At 39.7% G+C, this 22,107-nt stretch overlaps 1 long non-coding RNA gene across 1 annotated transcript; it reads right to left on the minus strand.

The window, feature by feature from the left end:
* Positions 1-5,716: 5,716 nt before the first annotated feature.
* On the minus strand, positions 5,717-11,599 carry LOC130599745 (uncharacterized). The gene is made up of 3 exons (XR_008972300.1): positions 11,386-11,599; positions 7,425-7,709; positions 5,717-5,816 (listed from the first exon to the last, which is right to left on the minus strand). It is a non-coding gene; the product is annotated as an uncharacterized LOC130599745 (long non-coding RNA).
* Positions 11,600-22,107: the final 10,508 nt, after the last annotated feature.

A 22,107-nucleotide genomic window follows, 5' to 3' on the forward strand; every position in this document is an offset into this window, starting at 1 on the left:
AATACCCACAGATATCAAAGAATTTGATTTTCATTACAGAAAGAAGTTCTTTGGACTATTTTACTGTGGCTGCATTAAGGGAGTACTTCAGAGCCAATTTGAAAATAGCAGGGGTCACAGTGCATTAACAAAGATCAGCCCCGTGAGGTTATTATATTTTTTGCTCTGCAGCCTAACTACATACATGAAGCTTAGATTCTATTTCATAATGAAATAACAAGGTTGTGTTATTGCTGCTCAGAGGGATCACTTTCAATGTGACCAAACTGCTAATTCCACTATAACTGCCCAAAGTGTCTTAAGGGCCCTTTATTAAAAATAAAAAATAAATTGCTTCTGCCACTGTAAAAATCCCTAAATATACAAGGTCTTAAGGGCAGCATTTTGAAGGAGAAATACTCAAGTGTTAGGAGCAAAATTTGCTTAGTAGGAGACTTAGGATTTTCATTTAGTTACAACAGAGCTACATGTGCCTGTATCAAATTATGATAATATGCAGTTGAAGTCAAAACTGAATATTGTAAAAGATAATGCTTATACTACATCAAACCAGAGAATATAGATACACTCCATTTAGAAATCATCTTATTTATTAGAGCTTGTGATAATCCCAATTGCCAAAGGAGAAGAGAGGTCATTTTTTATGGAAAGAATCCATCTTCTCAGTTCCATACTGCACCTAAATCATCAGATAAGAAGAATCATTCCTTGGAAGTTTAAACTATAAATTAAAGTTGGGTTATATTTCTTGTTTTTTTTAATCGAAAGCTGAATAACTACAAGACCTGATAGTGGCCATTTTACTGCTGTCAGCTGACATAATTGCTTATCTAATTAACAGGCAACTTAGTGCAGAACTACAGTGGGCCAGACTGCTTTGATTCAAAGTGAATGCAATTTTAAAGTACTCGCATGTTATTAATTTAGCATGTACAATCTTTGTGCTTAAAAAAATTGCAGAATTGGGCCTTTTAAATTAATGTTCCTCTCTGAGGCTAAGTTAATATATGTAAAATATGTAGTAATTATATATTAAAATGACAACCTGATGACAAACATCTTAAGTGTCTATAAAGAAAGTACTAAATAAAGGGCACATTTTAAACATGGAACTAGTCTCATGAACTATGCAGACCTGAGCATACAGAAATGTTCAGCCCTGCTTCTTATTAGCAGCACCTACTGTGCAGTAATATTATAGTAGCGCTTACTATTTCTAACAAAGACCTATTCTACTATGCAGTGTAAATACAGATGTGGAGAGACAGCACCCACTCCAAAATAATCTCACATTAGTAGGCAAGGTTGAAAAGTTACTACCCAGTGAACCAGAGTTCCAAAGTGCCAGCTCAGTCCTCCAGGAAAAACACTTTTATATTTTTTCCAGACTGACTACTGTAACTATGAAATTGTTGCTCTCAAATATGTTCTCTTCAAAAACAAAAGGAAATATGATTGATACAGAGATAAAAGTGAAGAGGAAAATACAGACCATAGGAGACTAAAACCTTGGCTGCTATAGCAGTCCTAGGGCCTGTTCACAGCATACTGAAGATGTTATAAATTCAGAGAAAATGAAGAAATATCTTCTTACTTGACAAAGATTTCTACAATCAATATATTTGGCCCTCTCTGCTGCTTTCCTTTTACTATTTATCCTACAGTAAAAAACATTATGCCGGATTTGTGACAATTTTCATGACTGCAATGCCATACATAGGATTACGACTTAACCAAAGGATCAAGCAGAAAATAAGGTATGAGGATAGGCTGTGAGCTTTTCTGCTAGATTAAAGCACAAATCTTCAAAAGAAGCGAGCAGAACATAGACATTGGAACCAAGGACATTTCTTTTACTATAACTGTTCTCATTCAAACTTGCTCCCCTATAACAGCTTATTTGATCACCGTGACAGGCAAGCACACAGAGCTAGAAATACTACAGACAGCTTAACTACACCAATGGGCAAAGGATTTTTTTCTTGCTACAGTTTTTTTGGTGTTTGGCCTATGTGACAAAGGGCAGTAATTCTTGCTCTGCAGAGCAGAGAGACATGTTCACCTGCTAGTTCTTACTTTACCTTTATATCATGTACAGGTGGGGTCTTCAAGCACTTACCATCCTTGTACTTCACCACAAGTTAAAACTTGGGTTTTAGCATTTGATAACTAATAAAGAAGCCTTAATAAGTTGCCTGGCTTTCTGTATCATTTGTGAAACAGTAGAAGTCTCAGACACTTAATTATTTATATTTATTATTATGACTGGAAAAGGGGGAATATAACCCCTATTTTCAAGAAGGCGAAAACGGATGACCCAGGGAATCACAGACCAGTCAGTCTCAATGCTGTGCCTGGCAAAATCTTGGAGCAGATTCTCCTGGAAGGCATGCTAAGGCACATGAAAAACAACAAGGTGCTTGGTGACAGCCAGCATGGCTTCACTAAGGGGAAATCCTGTCTGACCAATTTGGTGGCCTTCTATGATAGGGCTACAGAACTGATGGACAGGGGTACGGCAGCTGACATTACCTGGACTTGTGCAAAGCGTTCGACACTGTCCCACACGACATCCTTGTCTCTGAATTGGAGAGACATCAATTTGATGGATGGACCACTCGGTGGATAAAGAACTGGCTGGATGGCCTCACGCAAAGAGTTGTGGTCAATGGCTCAATGTCCAGCTGGAGACCAGTAACGAGTGGTGTCCCTCAGGGATCAGTGTTGGGACCGGTCTTGTTCAATATCTTTGTCAGTGACATGGAGAGTGGGATTGAGTGCACCCTCAGCAAGTTTGCCGATGACACCAAGCTGTGTGGTTCGGTTGATATGCTGGAGGGAAGGAATGCCATCCAGAGGGACCTTGACACGCTTGTGAGGTGGGCTGATGCCAACCTCATGAAGTTTAACCATGCCAAGTGAAAGGTCCTACACCTGGGTTGGAGCAATCCCAGGCACAGCTACAGGTTGGGCAGGGAAGAGATTCAGAGCAGCCCTGTGGAGAAGGACTTGGGGGTGTTGGTTGATGAGAAACTGAACATGAGCTGGCTTCAGTGTGCACTTGCAGCCCAGAAAGCCAACCGTATCCTGGGCTGCATCAAAAGGAGTGTGACCAGCAGGTTGAAGGAGGTGATCCTGCCACTCTGCTCTTCTGAGACCTCACTTGGAGTATTGTGTACAGTTCTGGTGTCCTCAACATAAAAAGGACATGGAACTGTTGGAACAAGTCCAAAGAAGGGCCACGAGGATGATCAGGGGGCTGGAGCACCTCCCGTATGAAGACAGGCTGAGAAAGTTGGGGCTGTTCAGCCTGGAGAAGAGAAGGCTGCGTGGAGACCTCATAGCAGCCTTCCAGTATCTGAAGGGGGCATATAGGGATGCTGGGGAGGGACTTTTTATTAGGGACTGTAGTGATAGGGCAAGGGGTAACGGGCGAAAACTTAAACAGGGGAAGTTTAGGTTGGATATAAGGAGGAAGTTCTTAACTGGTGGTGAGGCAGTGGAATGGGTTGCCCAAGGAAGTTGTGAATGCTCCTCCCCTGGCAGTGCTCAAGGCCAGGTTGGACGAAGCCTTGAGTGAGATGGTTTAGTGTGAGGTGTCCCTGCCCATGGTGGGGGGGTTGGAACTTGATGATCTAAGGTCCTTTGTAACCCTAATTATTCCATGATTCTATGATTTTCCCAGTGAAATTTCTATTTTGCTGTGGGGGGTTGACCCTGGCTGGACCACAGGTGCTCACCAAAGCCACTCTATCACTCCCTCTCCTCAGCTGGACAGTGGGGAGAAAATATAATAAAAGGCTCATGGGTTGAGATAAGGACAGGGAGAGATCATTCATCAGTTACTATCATGGACAAAACAGACTTGACTAGAGGAAATCAGTTTAATTTATTACTGATCAGATCAAAGTAGGATAATTAGAAAAGAAAAACAAATCTTCAGTCATCTTCCCACCACCCCTCCCTTCTTCCCAGGCTCAACTTCATTCACAGTTTTTATCTCTTCTCCCCAGTGGCACAGGGGAGCAGGGAATGGGGGTTGTGGTCAGTTGATCACATATTGTCTCTGCTGCTCCTTTCTACTCAGGGGAGGACTCCTCACACTCTTCCCTTGCTCCACTGTGGGATCCCTACCACAGGAGACAGTCCACCACGAACTTCTGCAACGTGTAGTCCTTCCCTATGGGCTGCAGGGGAATCTCTGCTCTGGTACTAAAGCAACTCCTTCCCTCCTTCTGCACTGACCTTGATATCTACAGAGCTGTTTCTCTCATATAGTCTTACTCCTCTCTCTGGCTGCTGTTGCTGTTGTGCAGTTCCCCCCACTTCTCAAATCTGTTATCCCAGAGGTGCTACCACCACTGCTGATGGGCTCAGCCTTGCCAGCAGAGGATCAGTCTTGGATCCAGTTGGCATTGGCTCTGTCGGACATGGGGGAAGCTTCTAGAAGGTTCTCCCAGAAGCCACACCTGTAGCCCCTCACTACCAAAACCTTGCCACACAGACCCAATACATCCATCAAAAATGGCATAAAGAGTCATCCACAGTAAATTTCAAAGCTATTCAAAATACAATATGGTTAGTTTAGGGTAAAAGATAGAAAGAAGGAGGAAGAAAAGTAGGAAATTTCTATGTATGGGAGGGTTTTTCCTCTTTATCTTAAAGCTTTTTTTTTTTTCAAAATATAAATTTGTTGTGTTTTCATTTCATCAGGAATATAACAATAGACATAGAAATTAGGTTTTTGCATACAAATTTTAAGGTTTTTGTATCCAAATTTTAAGTGCACATAATGATGACCATCAGTAGGAAATGACAATTGTACATACAGTTCAAACTATTTCAATGTGCATGTGATAGATATTGAGTTCATGAGTTTAATTCTATTCACAGCTACTCCTCATGTATCCCTATGTGTGCCTAAATTGATGGCAAGACAACCTGGAGAGAGGTGCTCAGGGAAAGATTTCAAAGACCAAATGATAGAGCAGGGACACATCAGGATGCTTGTACCAATGGGGCCTTGAATGGGACATGAAGAGGAATCAAAGGGTAACACTTTTCTGGAACTTGAAAATCATAGATTCCCTGAAAAGAAGGAAGTGTTGGGCAGGGGAAAGCAGTACATAATCCATTATTACTCACGTTTTGTCTTACCTAGTAGATGGTGTTCCCTGGTCAGAAGGGTTAAATGTCTACTTAATTTTCTATTAAATAATTTAAAAAAATATTCAGCAACCATTTGATCTTTGGTAATTCATTTCAAAGTTGTATGCAGTCAGAACTACATATATCTTTCTTAAAGCTTTGGCCAACTTGGGTTAAGTAACAACAGGAATTGTAAAATCAAATTAAAAAAAATCCAAACTAATCAACATTTTAGCAGATCTTTCCAACCAAATTCCAGGATAACTGAATGGTTTTAAACCCAAAGTATGTTTTCTGAATGGAGGACAACTACTAGCACTAACATGCAGTTAAAAAAAAAAACAAAACACTCCCCCCCCCAAAAAAAAAAAAAACAAAAAACCCCAACCAAAACCAGCAAAACTCAAACAAAACCAAACACACCAACCAGAACTAACATTACTTTTCATGCCCAAGCTGTAAAAGCTCTGTCTCTTCACTTTCAAAAACAGAATTACACAAGACAGCTTGAGCCAATCTAACACCTTGTCACTGCTCCCTGCTGCATGCTGTCTCTGTTTACCTTGCCTTAGCTGTAACATACATCAGGTCTCTCCATGAGACAATATCAAACGGTTTTCTGCTGGGTTAGTGCAATCAATCTTTTCAGGGATGGTCTTCAGTACAGCCTAAGAAGGGACAGAACCACACCATGTGAAAAAGCGAGGAGGTGGAACAACTGGCCCTCCCATTTGGCAGTGGTCAGTTGTGGGATTGAATCACAGTCTCACATAATTCCACTTGGAAAGATATCAGGTAATAATCAATTTGACAGTTTAGGATTTAAAAAGCTGGAGAGAGACTTGAATAGATTAATGTTCATTTTGATGACTAAACACATAAGGATATATGATTTTCTAGTTGATCATAGTGTAAAGAAAGACCATTCAGATGTCAGGTTTTGTCATCAAAATTTCAGGAACACCTGATGATTGCTGTTGGTTAGAAGTAATACTGCACTGCTGATAGAGCATGGCATGCCTGTGATCTCACACATATGAAAAGTTAATTATTAAGAGCATGAAGAAAGTGTACTGCGTGTTCCATTTGCAGCTCTCCTATGACAAGAGCCTCCTCCACTTTGTAGGCATTAGGCTTGGTCTTATGTGCACTAATAGTAGGTGGAACTGCATTCTTGCAATACCACAATGTACATCTGTTGTCTCAGTTCTTAGGTTTATATGCAGAGACCCAGTGGAGCCAGAATCACAGGAGAAATTAAAGGAAAAAGTGTTCTAGCAGAAGGAAAAATTAATGATGAAAAGAGTTATTATCTTTGTATGTAGCTATGTCTAGTTACTAGATATGCTTTTGATTGTTAAATAACCAACATTATTTTTTAAGATTACTTAGATCTTTCTTTACCTGAAAATGAGGATTATTTCACAAAATGTCATTGAAATATTGTATTTATTATTATTGAAGTCACAGGGTTATTAAAATTGGTACAAAGAAAGTGAGCACACTAAGTTCGTATGCCGTTATGTAAGATCTCTTAAAAGATACATGATGTATTTCACAGGAGTCCAGACTGAGAATTTTAAAATGTTTTTACAGTATAGAAAACCTGCAAGAAGCAAACATGGAAGATTATACCAAAATGGCTTTAATGGAAGAGATTAGATCATGGCTTCCCACATTAATTTATTTATTTTGTATCAGCACAGGTAAACATATAACTCTTTAAATTGTCAGCCCTAGCACAAAGCCTATCTCATAAACCAGAGGACTGATGAAAGCTAAACTTTTAAAAAATGCAAACTAAAGTAATGAAAATATGTATTGGCATAGAGTGGGATAGAGAACGCCAGTAGCTGATGATGGGGAAAGTAATTGGCTTTCCTCATGACTCCCTAAGAAGATATTTGCATACTGGAAGGAATGTAATAGGAATAAAGGTGGACACTTTGACAGATAGTCAGCTTCCTTAATACATCCTGGGTTTCTGAATATAATTTTTATAGGACGCACACACCACATTCTAAAATGAACAACAGCCCAAATACCTGAATTATTTAAAAAATTTTCATTTTCTCTATGCATAACTGTCTCAAACTCATATGTATCCCAATAGCAACCCTAGGAATACAGTGCAGAAATATTTCACAGGAAAAGTTACCTTTCATGTGTTACTGTTGGGGATACACATACAAAAAAAAAAGCTATGAAAAAAATCTCATGACTCACTGCTTAACCAACCTTTTCACTCCAAAAGAATAATCATATTCAAAACCCACCACATCTATTTCAGTCATCAGGTGGATGGAGCAGTTGCTGAAAGCAGTCAGTCTTTCCCCCCATTGAACTCCATAACACACAGTACAGTTTCCTGGCATCAAGCTGAAGAACATTCTGACATAGACATATTTGTAGAAATGAAGCAAACCCCACTCTCCAGCTGGGAGAAACAAATTCAACATTTTCAGAATTCTAAGAAGGCTTATTTTCTCATTTAAAGCTGTAAATAGCTAAGTACACATGCATATCGGCAAGTGGAGGCTCTTGCATTTTTTTAACAGCACCTGCAAAAAGAAAGAGAAGAATGGCAAACTAAAGTATGTGTGGGATGATCACATGTTAGAGGAATAGATTTACATCCACTATATGATTTGTAAGAAATGAATTCATTTTGATTTAAAGTGATAAACACTTCTTTCAAAGAAAACTGTGCCAGAAAAGATATCATTTCAGCTTTCCTGTCCTAAAGCTATTTTACACTCAACTACTTCTCTGCAAAGCTACTGCAAACAGCACTTTACAGAAACCTAAATTAAAATATGTACTATATGCCAAAGATTGATAGTTTGTGACCTATTTCTATATAGGTCTTCACTTTGTTAATCTATCACCTTAAGATACAGCAAGAAGCTTTTCCTTCTATCTTTCACTGAACATGCTCTAAACCAAAAAGCACTTATATAAATCAGAATGATTGAGAAATGTGTTTGAAGTTCAACATTTTTAGCATCTCTGGCACAGTTTTTCCATATTAATATTAAAATGAAACAATCTCAGTGAACTACAGTACAATTGATGGAATCATTTAACTCCATAAATATTTTAGCTAACGCATTATTAGCTCCCGTAAATATGTAGCTTATCTGTGCGATCAAATTAACTCTCTAATGCACTGGAAAAATCTGTATCCTTCTTAATTGAATGATCAGTCCTGCTTAATGATATAGTGTATATTAGGGAATTTAAATCACCTTACTTTGTCCCTTAAAAACAAGGTAAGGATTTGTTACTCATATGCAGTTGCTTTTCTACGTCAGTAATCTAAGTTTGAAACATAAATTGCTCCAGATGTTTAACCCACAAGTTTCTCTAACTTTTGAGAGTTGAGTATTAAATATTCAGGTGGTAAATTTCTAATGTATTAGACTAGGAGTCGAGAGATTCAAATTCAGCCTGTTTCTATGACACTTTAGATGCATTCATGGTTTTGCATGTTGTTCATCTAATTTGTCCTCTATACTTATATGTTCAGAAATCCATTTTATTTGACATTGGCATGCTTATCTATCATTCCTTAACTGTCTTGCTTAATGTTCTTGGCAATACAGAGGACAGAAAACAAAACAGAAAACTTGTATATGTGTTTTGTTGGTTTTGGCATAATGCTTTTGGTTTTGCTTGTGTTCCCCACTCCTTCCCAAAAGCTATCCTCAACTATTTAACCCTTAGAAATGTTATGATCCAGTTCCAGCTTGCCTGATGAATGCCATAACACAAAATCTGCTCAGAAAAAAAACCTTCAGCAGGGACAGCTTTCAGAAATACATCATCTTCAGATGAAACCTCAGGGAGTAAGTAAAAAAGGCAGTCACATTGCTACCATTTCTTCTATCATCTTGGAAGATTCTGCTCACCTAATTTATACAGCCATTCCAAACCTCACTTGACTTATTTAGTTATTATCTTTATGGGGTTTTTCTCAGGGGGTACCTAACAAAGGGCAATTTCTGCATCTAATGACCAGCTGTTCAGCACCAAGAACAAATGAGATGGTCTTTGCTGCCTCCTGAATGTGTTATCCTGGAAGTAGCCTAGAAGGGAAGAATCCTGTCTCTATCTGGTGTGGATGAACCACTTCTCCACATCTAACCTGAGTGGTGGAAATGGAAGGAGGGAAAATTCCCTTGAATGAGCTCCTGCTCTCTCCACCTTGTAAGTCAGAACCAACAGTCCCCCCTCACCCCCTTTGCCCAGCTGAGGAACACCTCAGAGCTTCTAGTGCTGCATTGAAGGTGGCAAAGGGAATAATAAAGCTGCCCACCTCTCCTTCACATACCTGCTATTTAACTTAAACCTGGGCCATCTTCAAGTACCTTGAGTTGGTTGTGCATTACAACCCATTGCAGTGGCCTTCCTCAGAATACACCTTATCAAGAAACACTGGAGCCACTTCTGCACTCTTAGCTTGGAAGCAGGCATCCTGGATCTGCAGTAGTGAGAAGTTTTCCAAGATAATTATGACTGCCACTTTCACTGACTACTTACCATGCAGAGCAGCTGGGTAGCATAAGCTTCCAAACCTACTCTTTTGCTTCTGATCTGCCCTAATAGTTCTTTGTTGCTAGTACAACTCACCTGATCACCCTGTAGTCAAATACAGTTCTGTGAATGGGATCTTCCCTCAAAAGTCATGAGGAAAAATGTCAAATCATAAGCCATTCTTCTTACTTGACTTTAGAGCTTCTCTCTCAGGGAAGATTTTTCTCTGCCTATTATGTGCAGCAGTTGTTACACAAACAGGAATTCACTGATTGATAAGACTTGACTTATTAATTGTGCAAAGGGACCAATTATAATATATTATTAGGATGTACCTTTGTCCCTGTAGATGTTGAGACTAGAATCACAGGAAGTCAAATATTATGACAACTATTCTTTTGGGCTTCAATAAGGAGCTTGGAAGTTATTGAAATAAAATATGAAGGGGTAGATGCACATAAAATTAAATGCATTAAAAAATGTAGAAGTTTCAAAAATACTTCTGTGTTACTAATAAAGGAAAAGAACTGCTGCTGCTATAAGAAATAGATAGACAAAAGAATTGGTATACAAAAGGAACCAAATAAATAGATAATTTTGACAAACAAGAAAGCAAGCAACTGGATTTTTGTATAGGAATATGACTGATAAGTAACATAATAGGGATGTGAGGTATTGCATAGAATACTTTGTCTTCTATTTCAGAATCTAAGAAAGGGTTTCAAAGACTGAAGAGATGTTGCCAAGATGAAATACTACAGTGTTCTGGATTATCATATTGCATCAGTTAAAAAGTCCTAGACAATTATTTGCCATAATTAAAACTAAAAGCAGTCCTATGGATCACCTGGCATCTAGCAACTGATTAAAATTTGGATAATATGAACTGGTTTCCTTGCATAAAAATCTTAAGTGTGTGGAACCACAATATAGTTTTAGAAGACACATTTGGTCTATGTCTAGGACAATGCTGTGTGACACCATGATCACCTAATGCTTGGTATATCACAACACGTAATGTACAAAGCACTACTTACAGGACAGCGTCCATGAGGCTATGATAGACAAAAAAATATTCTCTCTAGAGTGAAATAGAAAGTGAAAGTTAGAAAGATATGAAGATAGCCAGAATATGGCATAAGTTTATTGTACCTAGCCATGCAATTCCTTTATCGTCAATTTGGTCACACATTCTAATGACATAAATGGTCCAGTAGCAGCATGTGTTTTTAACTTAAAGTAACTCAATAGGCAGTTAAATGCCTTTCTGCATACAAATCTATGTATTTTTTTCCTATTATCATTTCGCCATATGCAAAGACTTCTGAGAAGCAGGCTATATTCTGAAAATAACAGTACATTGTAAAAATTATTTATAAAATGGGAAGGAAGAGTCTGTACTGAGTAGTCTTTAAAAGGATTTATGAATACTTTCTTAGGTATTATTCTTTCATATTTTATGCTTGCTAACTGTAAGCTTTAGTAACCACAAATCATTCGTCTAGAGGAAAGGCCCTAAGGTTGCATATCTCAAGTTTTATTCTGACTTATAATTTGAACATAATTGAATGTGAGGATTTCTGAAGAAACTGCACTGAAAAATACAGCATAATCTTTTACTATAAAATTCTAATAGATCTAGTATGAGATTATCTCATCTTGACATTCTAGTACCTCTTTTCCCATGTATGTAACAATTACCCTTTATTATTGATGCCACTGTGAATAAGACAACAGAGGTTACTGCTGATGGTGTAAGTTGAGACTTGGCCTGAGGTTCCCTTCTTCAGAAGACATTATCATCTGTCCTTTTCAGAAAAGAAGAAATGCTGACATTTGTAAACAATATCAACTGGCTAAGGTGACAGCACATACAGTGCTCTGTATTCAAAGACTCTTAAAAGCTATTATCTGATGAACACGTGTGAAAAAAAAAATATTAAAATACGTGGCATTATTTTACCATTTTAGTGAGGATATTTGCATATGTTAAAGACAGAGAGGTTTGTACACAATGTGAAGCTGACATGTTGGCATCACCGAAAAGATGTGGACCAGTCACTTTTGAAAGGTCATTCTCCAAAGGAAATTATTTTCCTTGTTATCTCACACACAATTGTTTAGTTTTCAAACTTTCTGAAGGCATTCAGGTGTCTGTATAATCACAGTGGTGCATTCCATTAACTATAAAAAAAGATTATGTATGACCTTTCATCAGGCAAAAGACAGCACAACTGGCAGTTTTACATATTTATTTTCAATTAGATACAAAATGCAGTAGCACTCCAATTTTCCGCTACATACTTGCACAAAGGCAGGCATTTTACACTATGCAGATACTAAGAAAGTCTGAGTATTAAAGATAAATCTGTATTAAAAAAAGTAGTGCATTTAAAGAATGAAATGAAAATTGATTGTGGCATCAGCAAGATGATATAGAGATTTAAACAAACAAAGCAATAAAGCAAACATCTGTTTATGGTCATTACTACAATGCTTGCCCTTTTTCATCAAGATTTTTGCTTCTTTATATCATTTTAGGTACATGAAATATTCAAGCAGAAAAAAAAACAAACCTGACCAACAGATACCATTTTTAGTGTTCCATCAAAACACAGGCTTGATTAAATTCATATTATCTTCCATTCGTTCTATCAACTGCTCCAAAACTGCAGATCTGGTGAGATGTGGGCTAAGTGTTATCGTATTACCTACCTTGGTCTGGATGATCTGAGCATGCACCCCACACTCTCTTCAAAAGATACCTGGGTGTGAGAGGTTAGGAAGAGAGTAGAGAAAGAGGATAGAGGAAATGGCGTGCACCTACCTCTTGTCACACAGGCAGCCAGTCACATTTGAGAGTATATCTGCAGAACAATATCTGTTCCTAGTCTGCTCCAAAACTTCTCAGATAACCCCAGATACTTAGCTGTGGTAGCATAAAACTCCAAGTTGGAAATGCTCAAAACTTTACTGATTTTTATTCTATAAGCAGCTATCACTGCAGTAAAGACATGCTTTGAGAGTTTGCTGATGAAATCCTTCTTGGTCTTCAGATTAAGCTCATCCAATATGCAGTTTTATCTCCAGTTCTCAGCTCTCTCTTCCTCATTAGAGTTCAGCCATAGGCAGGGTAGGGAGATTTCTTGATTAAAATACTTTGGTTAGGTTGCAGTTCCAAGTTTTTCTGGAAGAGACAGTATACTCATTCAAAGAAGAGAATATTATTACTAAATAAATCTCAGTGAAGAAGTTCTCAAATTGAACCTCGGAGCACACAAGTCTCACGTACTAAGACCTGCACAACAGGAATGACCCTATTCCTACTGAATTCATTTAACTCTATAACCACTGAAGAACACCAGTAGCCACTGCATGGAGCTCTGCTTATTGACACTGGCCCTGGGTACATGCAAAAAAAATGATGAATACTGTCTTTGACGTGGAAGCCAACGTCAGTTTGCAAGTACTTGTCATTGCTTCCTGGGTTAATCTTGCCACACACTTAGATGTTCCTTATGATTGATAGAATCATGCATCTAAAGCCATCATTCTCTATCAAATTCAAGAAATCAAATGCGATATATTTTGAGTATTCTGCATTATTACTATCATAATGCCAGTTTGTTCAGAATTACAGGATTACAGCTGTATCAAAAAGCAGAAAGGATTCATCTCAGTTTAAGGGATTTGTTTTACAATAATTTTCTTTCTTTTCTGGCAGATACCCAATAGAGAGGAGTTCAAATACTCTTTAAAGGATCTCTGTCAAAATAAACTGATAAAAAAGTAATACTGAATTAACCCATTTCCTGGATGACCTAACTTTACTTCTCCCTTTGTCAACCCTGCTTGTTTATAGAGAAGTGAAAATTAGCTCTAACACTGCAGTGGAGTTAGTTTTGCTAGACACATGCAAAAATATCTGTTTTTTCTTTGTAAGAACAGTCTATCTCCAAGGACCAAAATTTAAGCCTTTTATGCAAGACAAAATTCTGAAGTAATTTGGCCACTGGAGTATTATCCCTAATGTCAATGTCTTCATTATGTTATTATCCAGCACTTACAGAAATGATGATTGTATCAGAAGAGAGAACAGATATCTGACTTCTATATCAGATTTTTGAAAACTTGCTTTTTGCATGTAACTGCAGTGGGTAATTTCAGAATTCATATTCTAATAGTTTCTGCATAGGCATATTTAGTCAGTAGAAAAGAATGGCACAAAAAGAACACAAGTGTCAAACAAAAATTCCCAGTATGACTATCACAGCAGTAGCCAACCAACTTCTATGTAAAATGAACAGCTGGAAGATACTGGATATCAAAGTCTGAGTTTTCCCAACTTAAACATAAGAGCTCTACCTCAAGAAGGTTTTGGTTTGAGATTTTTTTTCTCCTTTGGTCAGTTTATTTGATGGAGAAAGGGGAGGAGGATGTCTTGAAAGTTGCAGGTTGAAGTGAGTGACAGTGCTTGCAGCAGCAAGGCTTTTTATAAGAAGGTTTTGTGCTTGCTCCCAAAAGGAGTCAGAGTGGATCCATGTAGGGTCCCTGGCAGACTGTGTTCCCTGGCAACTTCTCTTTGACTACAAAATAAAGAAAAGAAAGTGCAGTGAAAGTGTTTCCATTTTCAAATTTCAAATTCACTTTCAAATTAACTTTATTTTTTGGTGGTATTAGTCTGCTTTCCACCTTTCCATGTCACTAGTAGGTGTACTCCTTAGGCCAGAAAAACAAAAGTGTATTCAGTCAATTTTACAAGATCCGTAGAAAAAATGCTTTGCTAAAGTTACAGGCAACAATGAATGGTCCCTGAAGTTCCCTAGAGAGAAATTCCCTACTTTGTGCCAGACCTTTTGTGCTACCAGTTTGATATTTCCTCTAGGGGCACAAAGCTAGCAGGACTGGCATGAACTGGATGGCTCACTGCCTTGGACATTTTGGGGGCAGCATAACCAGGACAGCTGGTTAGATCGAGTCAGCATTGTTAGGTTACGAACGTTATGCACTAAGGATATCAGTGGCTTAGGAGCATCAATAATAGAAGCTATAAACTATATGAAAATGTGATAGATATCAAAGTGTTGCAGCTAGCTCCCTGCATACTGCACTTCCCAGGCAAAAAGTTGTCTCATAACCAAGTTCCAAGTCTTCAGTGCCAGGTATAGAAGATACAAAAAGGAGTCATTTTACTTTTCAGTTAGCCCTCCTCATTTCTTCTTCTCCCATCCAGCTTCCCTCCTCACAAACATGTCTAGTGTCACTTATGTTAGAATTCCTATTCTCTGGTGTAAGGGTAAATATATGTATTGAAAATAAAAAGATAGTTTAAACATTTTTAGATTTTTAGAGGTGTGGCATAAAACATTTTTACAGTGGTACCTCATTTTGTGTGTATGTATTAAAGCACACAGACTTCAGTCTAGAAATTCATCCATTCTCACTTTATTCAGCCTTCCTTTCTTTCTGTCTTCATTTCTTCCTTTCTCAAGCTGAACTGGATTTGGATAATTCTTTAGGAATCCAAGTCCTCAGTCAGAATTTCGAACACACGGCATATTCTTATCATGACATCAAAATTATTTTTATATGCTTGAAATACACATTTTCAATACTAACAACAGTAGGATTCTTAGTTAATTCATATTGTGCTGCATCAAAATAATATTGGTAATATTATTTCTACTTATCTAATATTATCATTTCTATTTGTGTAGTATCAAAGTATCACAGACTGGTTTGGATTTGAAGGAACCTTAAAGCTCATCCAGTTCCAAACCCCTGCCACAAACAGGGACACTTTCCACTAGACCAGGTTGCTCCAAGCCCCATCTAACCTGGCCTTGAACACTGCCAGGGATGGGGCAGCCACAACTTCTCTGGGAAACCTGTTCTACTGCCTCACCACCCTCACAGTAAAGAACCTCTTCCTAATATCTAATCTAAATCTTCCCTCTGTTAATTTAAAGCCATTTCCCCTTCTCCTGTCCCTAAATGCCCTTGTAAAAAGTCCTCCACAGATTTCTTGTAGGGCCCCTTTAGGTACTGCAAAGCTGTTCTAAGGTGTCCACACAGCCTTCTCTTCTTCTTCTGAACAGCCCCAACTCTCTCAGCCTGTCTTCATAAGAAAGGTGCTCCAGCCCCCTGATCTTCTTCATGGCCCTCCTCTGGGCTTGTTTCAACAGGTCCTTATTCCCCGGGCCCCAGAAATGAATACAGTGCTCAAAGTAGAAAGGGAGGATCACCTCCTTCGACCTGCTGGTCACTCTTCTTTTGGTGCAGCAGAGAGTCTGTGAGCGTACATTGCTTGGTCGTGTTGAGCTTTTCGTCAAACAACAGCCACATGTCATTCTCCTCAGGGCTGCTCTCAATCCATTCTCCACCCAGCCTGTATGTATACTTGGGATTGCCCTGATCCACATGCAGCACCTTGCAGTTGGTTAAATTATCTCTTATATGCTTATATAATCTTAGATACTTATAGATCTCTTATTTCTATTTATATACTATTTTCAAACATTCTAAAAACTTTTCCTCCTCTAATCATGATTTCTTTTCTATTCACAGGGTTGATGTGCCCAATGTCCTGGGTTCAGCAGTAGCAGTCATTTTTCTCCTTCTTGGTAGCTGGTGCAGTGCTGTGTTTTGACTTTCGGCCTGGGAACAGAGCTGATAACAATGATGTTTTGGTTTGGCCAAGGACTTTGTGAGCCTCATGCTCTGCCAGGGAGGAGGGGAAGCCAGGAGGAAGCAGAGACAGGACACCTGACCCAAACTGACCAAAGAGGTATTCCATACCACAGCACGTCATGCCCAGGATGTAACTGGGAGTTAGCCGGAAGGGCTGGGAGACGGCGGGGTTGGAGGAGGTATCGGTCGGAGCTTGGTCGGGCTGAGGGGGGCAAGTTATCGGGCTGGTGGTGAGGTGATGTACTCTCTTCCCTTGGTATTTCCTTTATCATTATTATCATTGGTGGTAGCAGTAGTGATTTGTGTTATACCTTAGTTACTAAACTGTTCTTATCTCAACCCGTGGGAGTTGCATTCTTTTCGATTCTCCTCTCTGTCCCTCCGGGAGTAGGGGGAGGGAAAAAAGGGGGGGAGTGAGTGAACGAGTTACCTGACTGGGTTTAAACCTCGACAGTTCTTTTTGGCGCCAAACGTGGGGCATCGAGGGGTTGAGATAACGACAGATCTGACCGGATTAATAGTCACTCATCACAATGCTGATTTATTGGCTCTCAGAGTTGTTCTTGTTGATCTCACAGCTTCAGAATGTAGTACATTACTTAGAGCCGGTATTTGCTGTGTTGGTGTTTATCAAGTGTGGGGCCTGGGCTAAGGTTCTTGTCTCACTGTGCTTTATGGCAATGGCTTGTAATACGGGCGGGCTCCAGCAGCAGGGCGGGACGGACGTGGCCGTGGACTTGTACCTGGCCGTCCGGCTGCTCTTCACCGGCCTGGCCCTCGCCCTACTCTCCATCTTCGTGAGGCTGCGGGGAGCCGAGAGGGAGCGGCCCCGGGAGCCGGCGGCTGCTGAAGCGGCCCGGGAGAGCGGCCCCGGGGACCAAGCGGCGGCGGGACCGGGGCCGGAGGCCGCGAGGGGACGGCTGCCGGTGGAGGAGGTCGGGGCCATCGAGGAGCAGAAGGAAGCGGCTGCCGAGCAGGGGGAGAAGGCGGCGGAGGAGCCCAGCCCCGCGGAAGAGCCGAGCCCCGCGGAGGAGCCGAGCCCCGCGGAGGAGCCGAGCCCCGCGGCCGAGCCGAGCCCCGCGGCGGCCGAGAGCATCCCCCGGAAGCCGCCCGCCGAGCCCCAGGAGGATGCAGGAGACCACGCAGCATTTCCCAGCAAGGCAGAGGAGGAAGAGCTGGACTCAGGAAAAGAGAAGCTGGCGGTGGGAGAGCCGGCAAGCACAGCAGCTACACCAGCCCCAGTGACAAGCACAGCAGCATCAACTGAGAGTTCTGAAGGTTTTGAATGGCCTTTGGGTATCCTTGGGACCTGCCTGCTGATTGTGATGGGGATCAACATGTTGGCACACACACAAGCTGTGTTCTACCCACAACCATTTTGTCTGATCTCAAAAGTTAAGCAGAGTCAGGTTTGGGTCTTGTCTGGGGTTAGACAACAATATAGGGGGACCAAGAGGTTTTCTCCAAGGCTGGACAGTCATGAGTGGCAGGGTGTGTGGGACAGTATGGGCAAGTATCTAGTCCACTGGGCCCCTCCAGTGCTTTGGAAGCATCAGAGATGGAAGGCAGCTGTATGGAGTCCCCAGCAGCAAGCTGCACAAACTGCTTAAGGGGACAGTGAATTATTTTAGGCCTGGTGGGCCCATGGCACTTCAGGCCATCAGAGCAGAGATGCAAAAGAGATGGACTCATGATCGAGGGGTGGACTTAGCAATGGACACTATTGCCCAGGTTATTCACAAGTGTGAACACTGCACACAGTCTCTCCTGCTCTGGAAGACTGTTACAAGAGATGGAGCCTGACATCATGGACCAGATGGACTCAGCAGCTTTATAGCTACTGGTCCATGCACTTAGATAAGAGTGATGGTATATTGAAAATGTGGGATCTGAGCATGACGTGAATGGTATGGAATAAGGGGTGGATAATGTCGTGGGTTCAGCAGTAGCAGTCATTTTTCTCCTTCTTGGTGGCTGGTGCAGTGCAGTGTTTTGACTTTCGGCCTGGGAACAGAGCTGATAGCAATGTTTTGGTTTGGCCAAGGACTTTGTGAGCCTCATGCTCTGCCGGGGAGGAGGGAAAGCTAGGAGGAAGCAGAGACAGGACACCTGACCCAAACTGACCAAAGAGGTATTCCATACCACAGCACGTCATGCCCAGGATGTAACTGGGAGTTAGCCGGAAGGGCTGGGAGACTGCAGGGTTGGAGGAGGTATCGGTTGGAGCTTGGTCGGGCTTGGGGGGAGAGTTATCGGTCAGCTGGTGCTGAGGTGTTGTATTCTCTTCACTTGTTATTTCCTTTATCATTATTATCATTGGTGGTAGCAGCAGTGATCTGTGTTATACCTTAGTTACTAAACTGTTCTTCTCTCAACCTGTGGGTGTTGCATTCTTTTCGATTCTCCTCTCCGTCCCTCCGGGAGTAGGGGGAGGGAAAAAAAGGGGGGAGTGAGTGAACGAGTTACCTGACTGGGTTTAAACCTCGACAGCCCAATTTCTCTCAAAATAGTTATTCTACTTGTCTTGTTTCCAGAGATCAATTAGTTATGTTCTACATGTACTTACACACACAGAAGGGATTTAATTACCCATCCCCTTAAAGCTAGTTTACCTATTTGTGCAAAATAGACAATACATATGATTGAATAGAAATGGCACTGCTTTTCATACAAATAGTTGCTCACAAATAAAAGGAGGATCAAACCCACAACTCCAACAAATAGTGCAGGAAAATATTACAAAACACACATCCTCCCTTATATAAACTGATGTGAAAGGACTCCTTCTAATTAGCAAAAAATCCCCATTTTTACCAGTAATCCTAGTCTAGACAAGGTTTTATAATTTAAAAGATGATATTCAAAATCATCTGATTGCTATTAGTCCTCTAGGTCTCAAGATGGGATCTGAGATGCATTATTTCTTTATAACAGTGAAATACTGTGAAACAGTTTAAAGGGGTCAGTTATAGAACAAAGTGGATAATCCATTATTAGCTTCAAAAATGCAGAAACAAATTGAAGCATTTAAAATATCATTAGAAAAATCAGATGTTCAGAAAATCCTTAATGCGTGTAAAAACTTGTGCCTTCATTGAAGACATCAACAAACCCCAGAAATTCTTAAAGGAGATTTAATTTCCTGAAACAGATTAAAGGAAAAGGTTGCCTGTAAAAGCAAGTTAAGACTAAAGAAATTTTTAAAGACATACTTTTTTTCCCCCTGTAAATAAGTTGCCAGCACCTGACAGCTTTTCCATTGACTTTTATTTTAAAACTTTAAAGATTGCTTAGTTCCCCTGTAGCAGTTACAGGTAGGGAAGTCTTATTTTCAGGATGCTTCCAAGATGCTTTTTGCTTCTACCTTTAAAGAAGGCAAATATATTAAGGAAAGTAATTCCTACAGGCTGGTGTCCATGATTAAAAGAAAATCTACATTCTTGCTTAAGTAAATGACTCCATCAGAGACTACTGTTTCCAACAAGGCCAACAGAGATCAAAATTACTTTGGTTAAAATGAGAATATGCACAAAGCAACATTAGATGGACATAAAAGAAGATCCAATCTACCCTCTACAAATACATCCCCAGGCACTTATGATTTAATTCTTACACAGGATGAAAGAGTTATTGAAAGCTGTTTTAACCATGGGGTTTTCTTCAACACCTGAGCTAAAATTCTTCTGTATAAAACACGGATGAGTTCTACAAAATTTGATCATTTTAATACAAACACAGACTGTAAGTACTGTTGGGTGATGGTGGGTATGATATGTAGAAAGAAGGAGCCAACATATGATGTGATCATTGCTAGCATCTCATCTTTTTGCTGTACTCATGAAAAATGAGCATAATAGACCACTTTTTTTCTGTCAGAAGATTCTTGCTGCCACCTTGCTTTATAAAAGTACATTTGTTTACTCAGCGAGCTGACCTCAGGAGAAAGAGAAAATGCTTGTTTTAATCTTAGAAAGAAGCAAATATTCCTTGTCTTATATTCTGTAAAATACTTTTAACAAAACAATAAATGGATGGACTTACTCTGAAATTATATTTTGGATAATACACTAATGTCATTGTGGCACCTTTCACATTACATCAGCTTATCCTATGTTAAGAGAATTCTTCAAGAGTTGCTGGAATTCTTGGATGTAAAATTACCAATCTAGTGTGACCGTGGGACCATAATAAAATCCAGTTCTGTCCAATACTTTTTGAATGTCTGATAACAGTGTTAGGTTTTCACACACAAAAAAAAAATATCTATAAAACATAAAATCTCTTTTCCTGTAAATTTGTAGAATAACAATGCTGAATATTTTCACTTACAAGATTTGTCAGTTGCTTCAAATCTAACCATCAGTGCTTTGCTTTTAATACTTTTGCAATACCACAGATTTCCATGGTCAATGCTACATAGTCCTTGAACATATTTCCAGGTGTGTCAGTTTAGAAGCAGAACTTATGGTAACCTAAAGATGACCAAATCATGACCCTCAGGCAACTTGATCTGCACCCAGGACCATTCTATTCCAGACTTCCCCAAAGGCATTGGAAAGGATACTACAGGGTTAAATGAGCCATGGACAAAGGCATAAAAAAGAAGAACATGTAGCATGTTTTTTATCTTGAAGGTCAGCAAGTCATTTAAAGAAAGACTGATCACCCCATGTGTGATCACATCTAGAGAAAGAAGTCAGAATACCAGCAAACATGCTCTGTTGCCTACGACTGCTCTGCTGGTGGTAAAAACACTTGTAAGCATGAAGTATTGTGCATGAATTGTCTATTCTCCTTAGTTGCAGCTACATATCAAAACTAATCAGGGTCCCTTTGATATCTTAAATAGGAATATTTTTTTTCTCTTCTGACACTTCATTATGTGAAAGATACTCTGTCTTCTCATTTACTGATTATAAGTCATGTAAGCATGTTTCACTGCCTGAATGAAAGTCAACATGGAAAGGCAAACAATCTGAGTGCTCTCATACAAATGTTTTAAAGCATTCTGCACTCACTTAACAGAATTAGTCAGACACAAACCACCATATTTCTTCAGTGTAACATCTTTGTAACAGAAGAGATAGCAGGAGGGAAAAGTAAAGAAAACAAATGAAACAGAAAACATTATCTAGACTTCAGGCAGTGACTCAATTTTACTATTCAAATATCCAAGTTCTTCCCATGGACTGGAGAAACCGGAGTGGAACACCAAACTCCTCTCAAGGTTGGTGCAAATAACTTACATATTCAGTCTCCAAATGAAAAATTAATACATGTATGACTTAAATCCCACTCCTGGGTCTTGAGAAAAATGCTGCCTTCTTGTGTTTTGTAAAGTTTATGCACCTTTTGTTTCTGTTGTCTAAAAGAGGTAATAAAGTAAATGAGGGTAGGGTAGGGTGGACATTGTAACAACAAAATACAGCTTTGATTCACAAAATTCTCTAGGGTGATGTTAAAGTAAACCCAGTTTCAACTAGATTCAGACTCTAAATCACCAATGAAAGTAGTATCTATCAGAGAAAGCATATGCTAATACTTTCCTAATCTGAAAATGAGGTTCATAGTAAAACTGCGGGGAAAAAAAAAAAGCAGGCTGGGAAAAGCAAAACTGACTCAGACCTGCATAGATATATCCTCACTGGACTTCTGCAAGGGACTTGTAGAATTGCAAATACAAGCATTGCTAAATGTTGCATGTAGGCATATCGAACATTCCTAACAAAAGTG

The sequence above is a fragment of the Pezoporus wallicus genome, unplaced genomic scaffold, assembly GCF_028554395.1.
Source record: "Pezoporus wallicus isolate ANWC-B61680 ecotype Strahan unplaced genomic scaffold, APGP_CSIRO_Pwel_v1 contig_229, whole genome shotgun sequence".
NCBI classification, from domain to species: Eukaryota; Metazoa; Chordata; class Aves; order Psittaciformes; family Psittacidae; genus Pezoporus; species Pezoporus wallicus.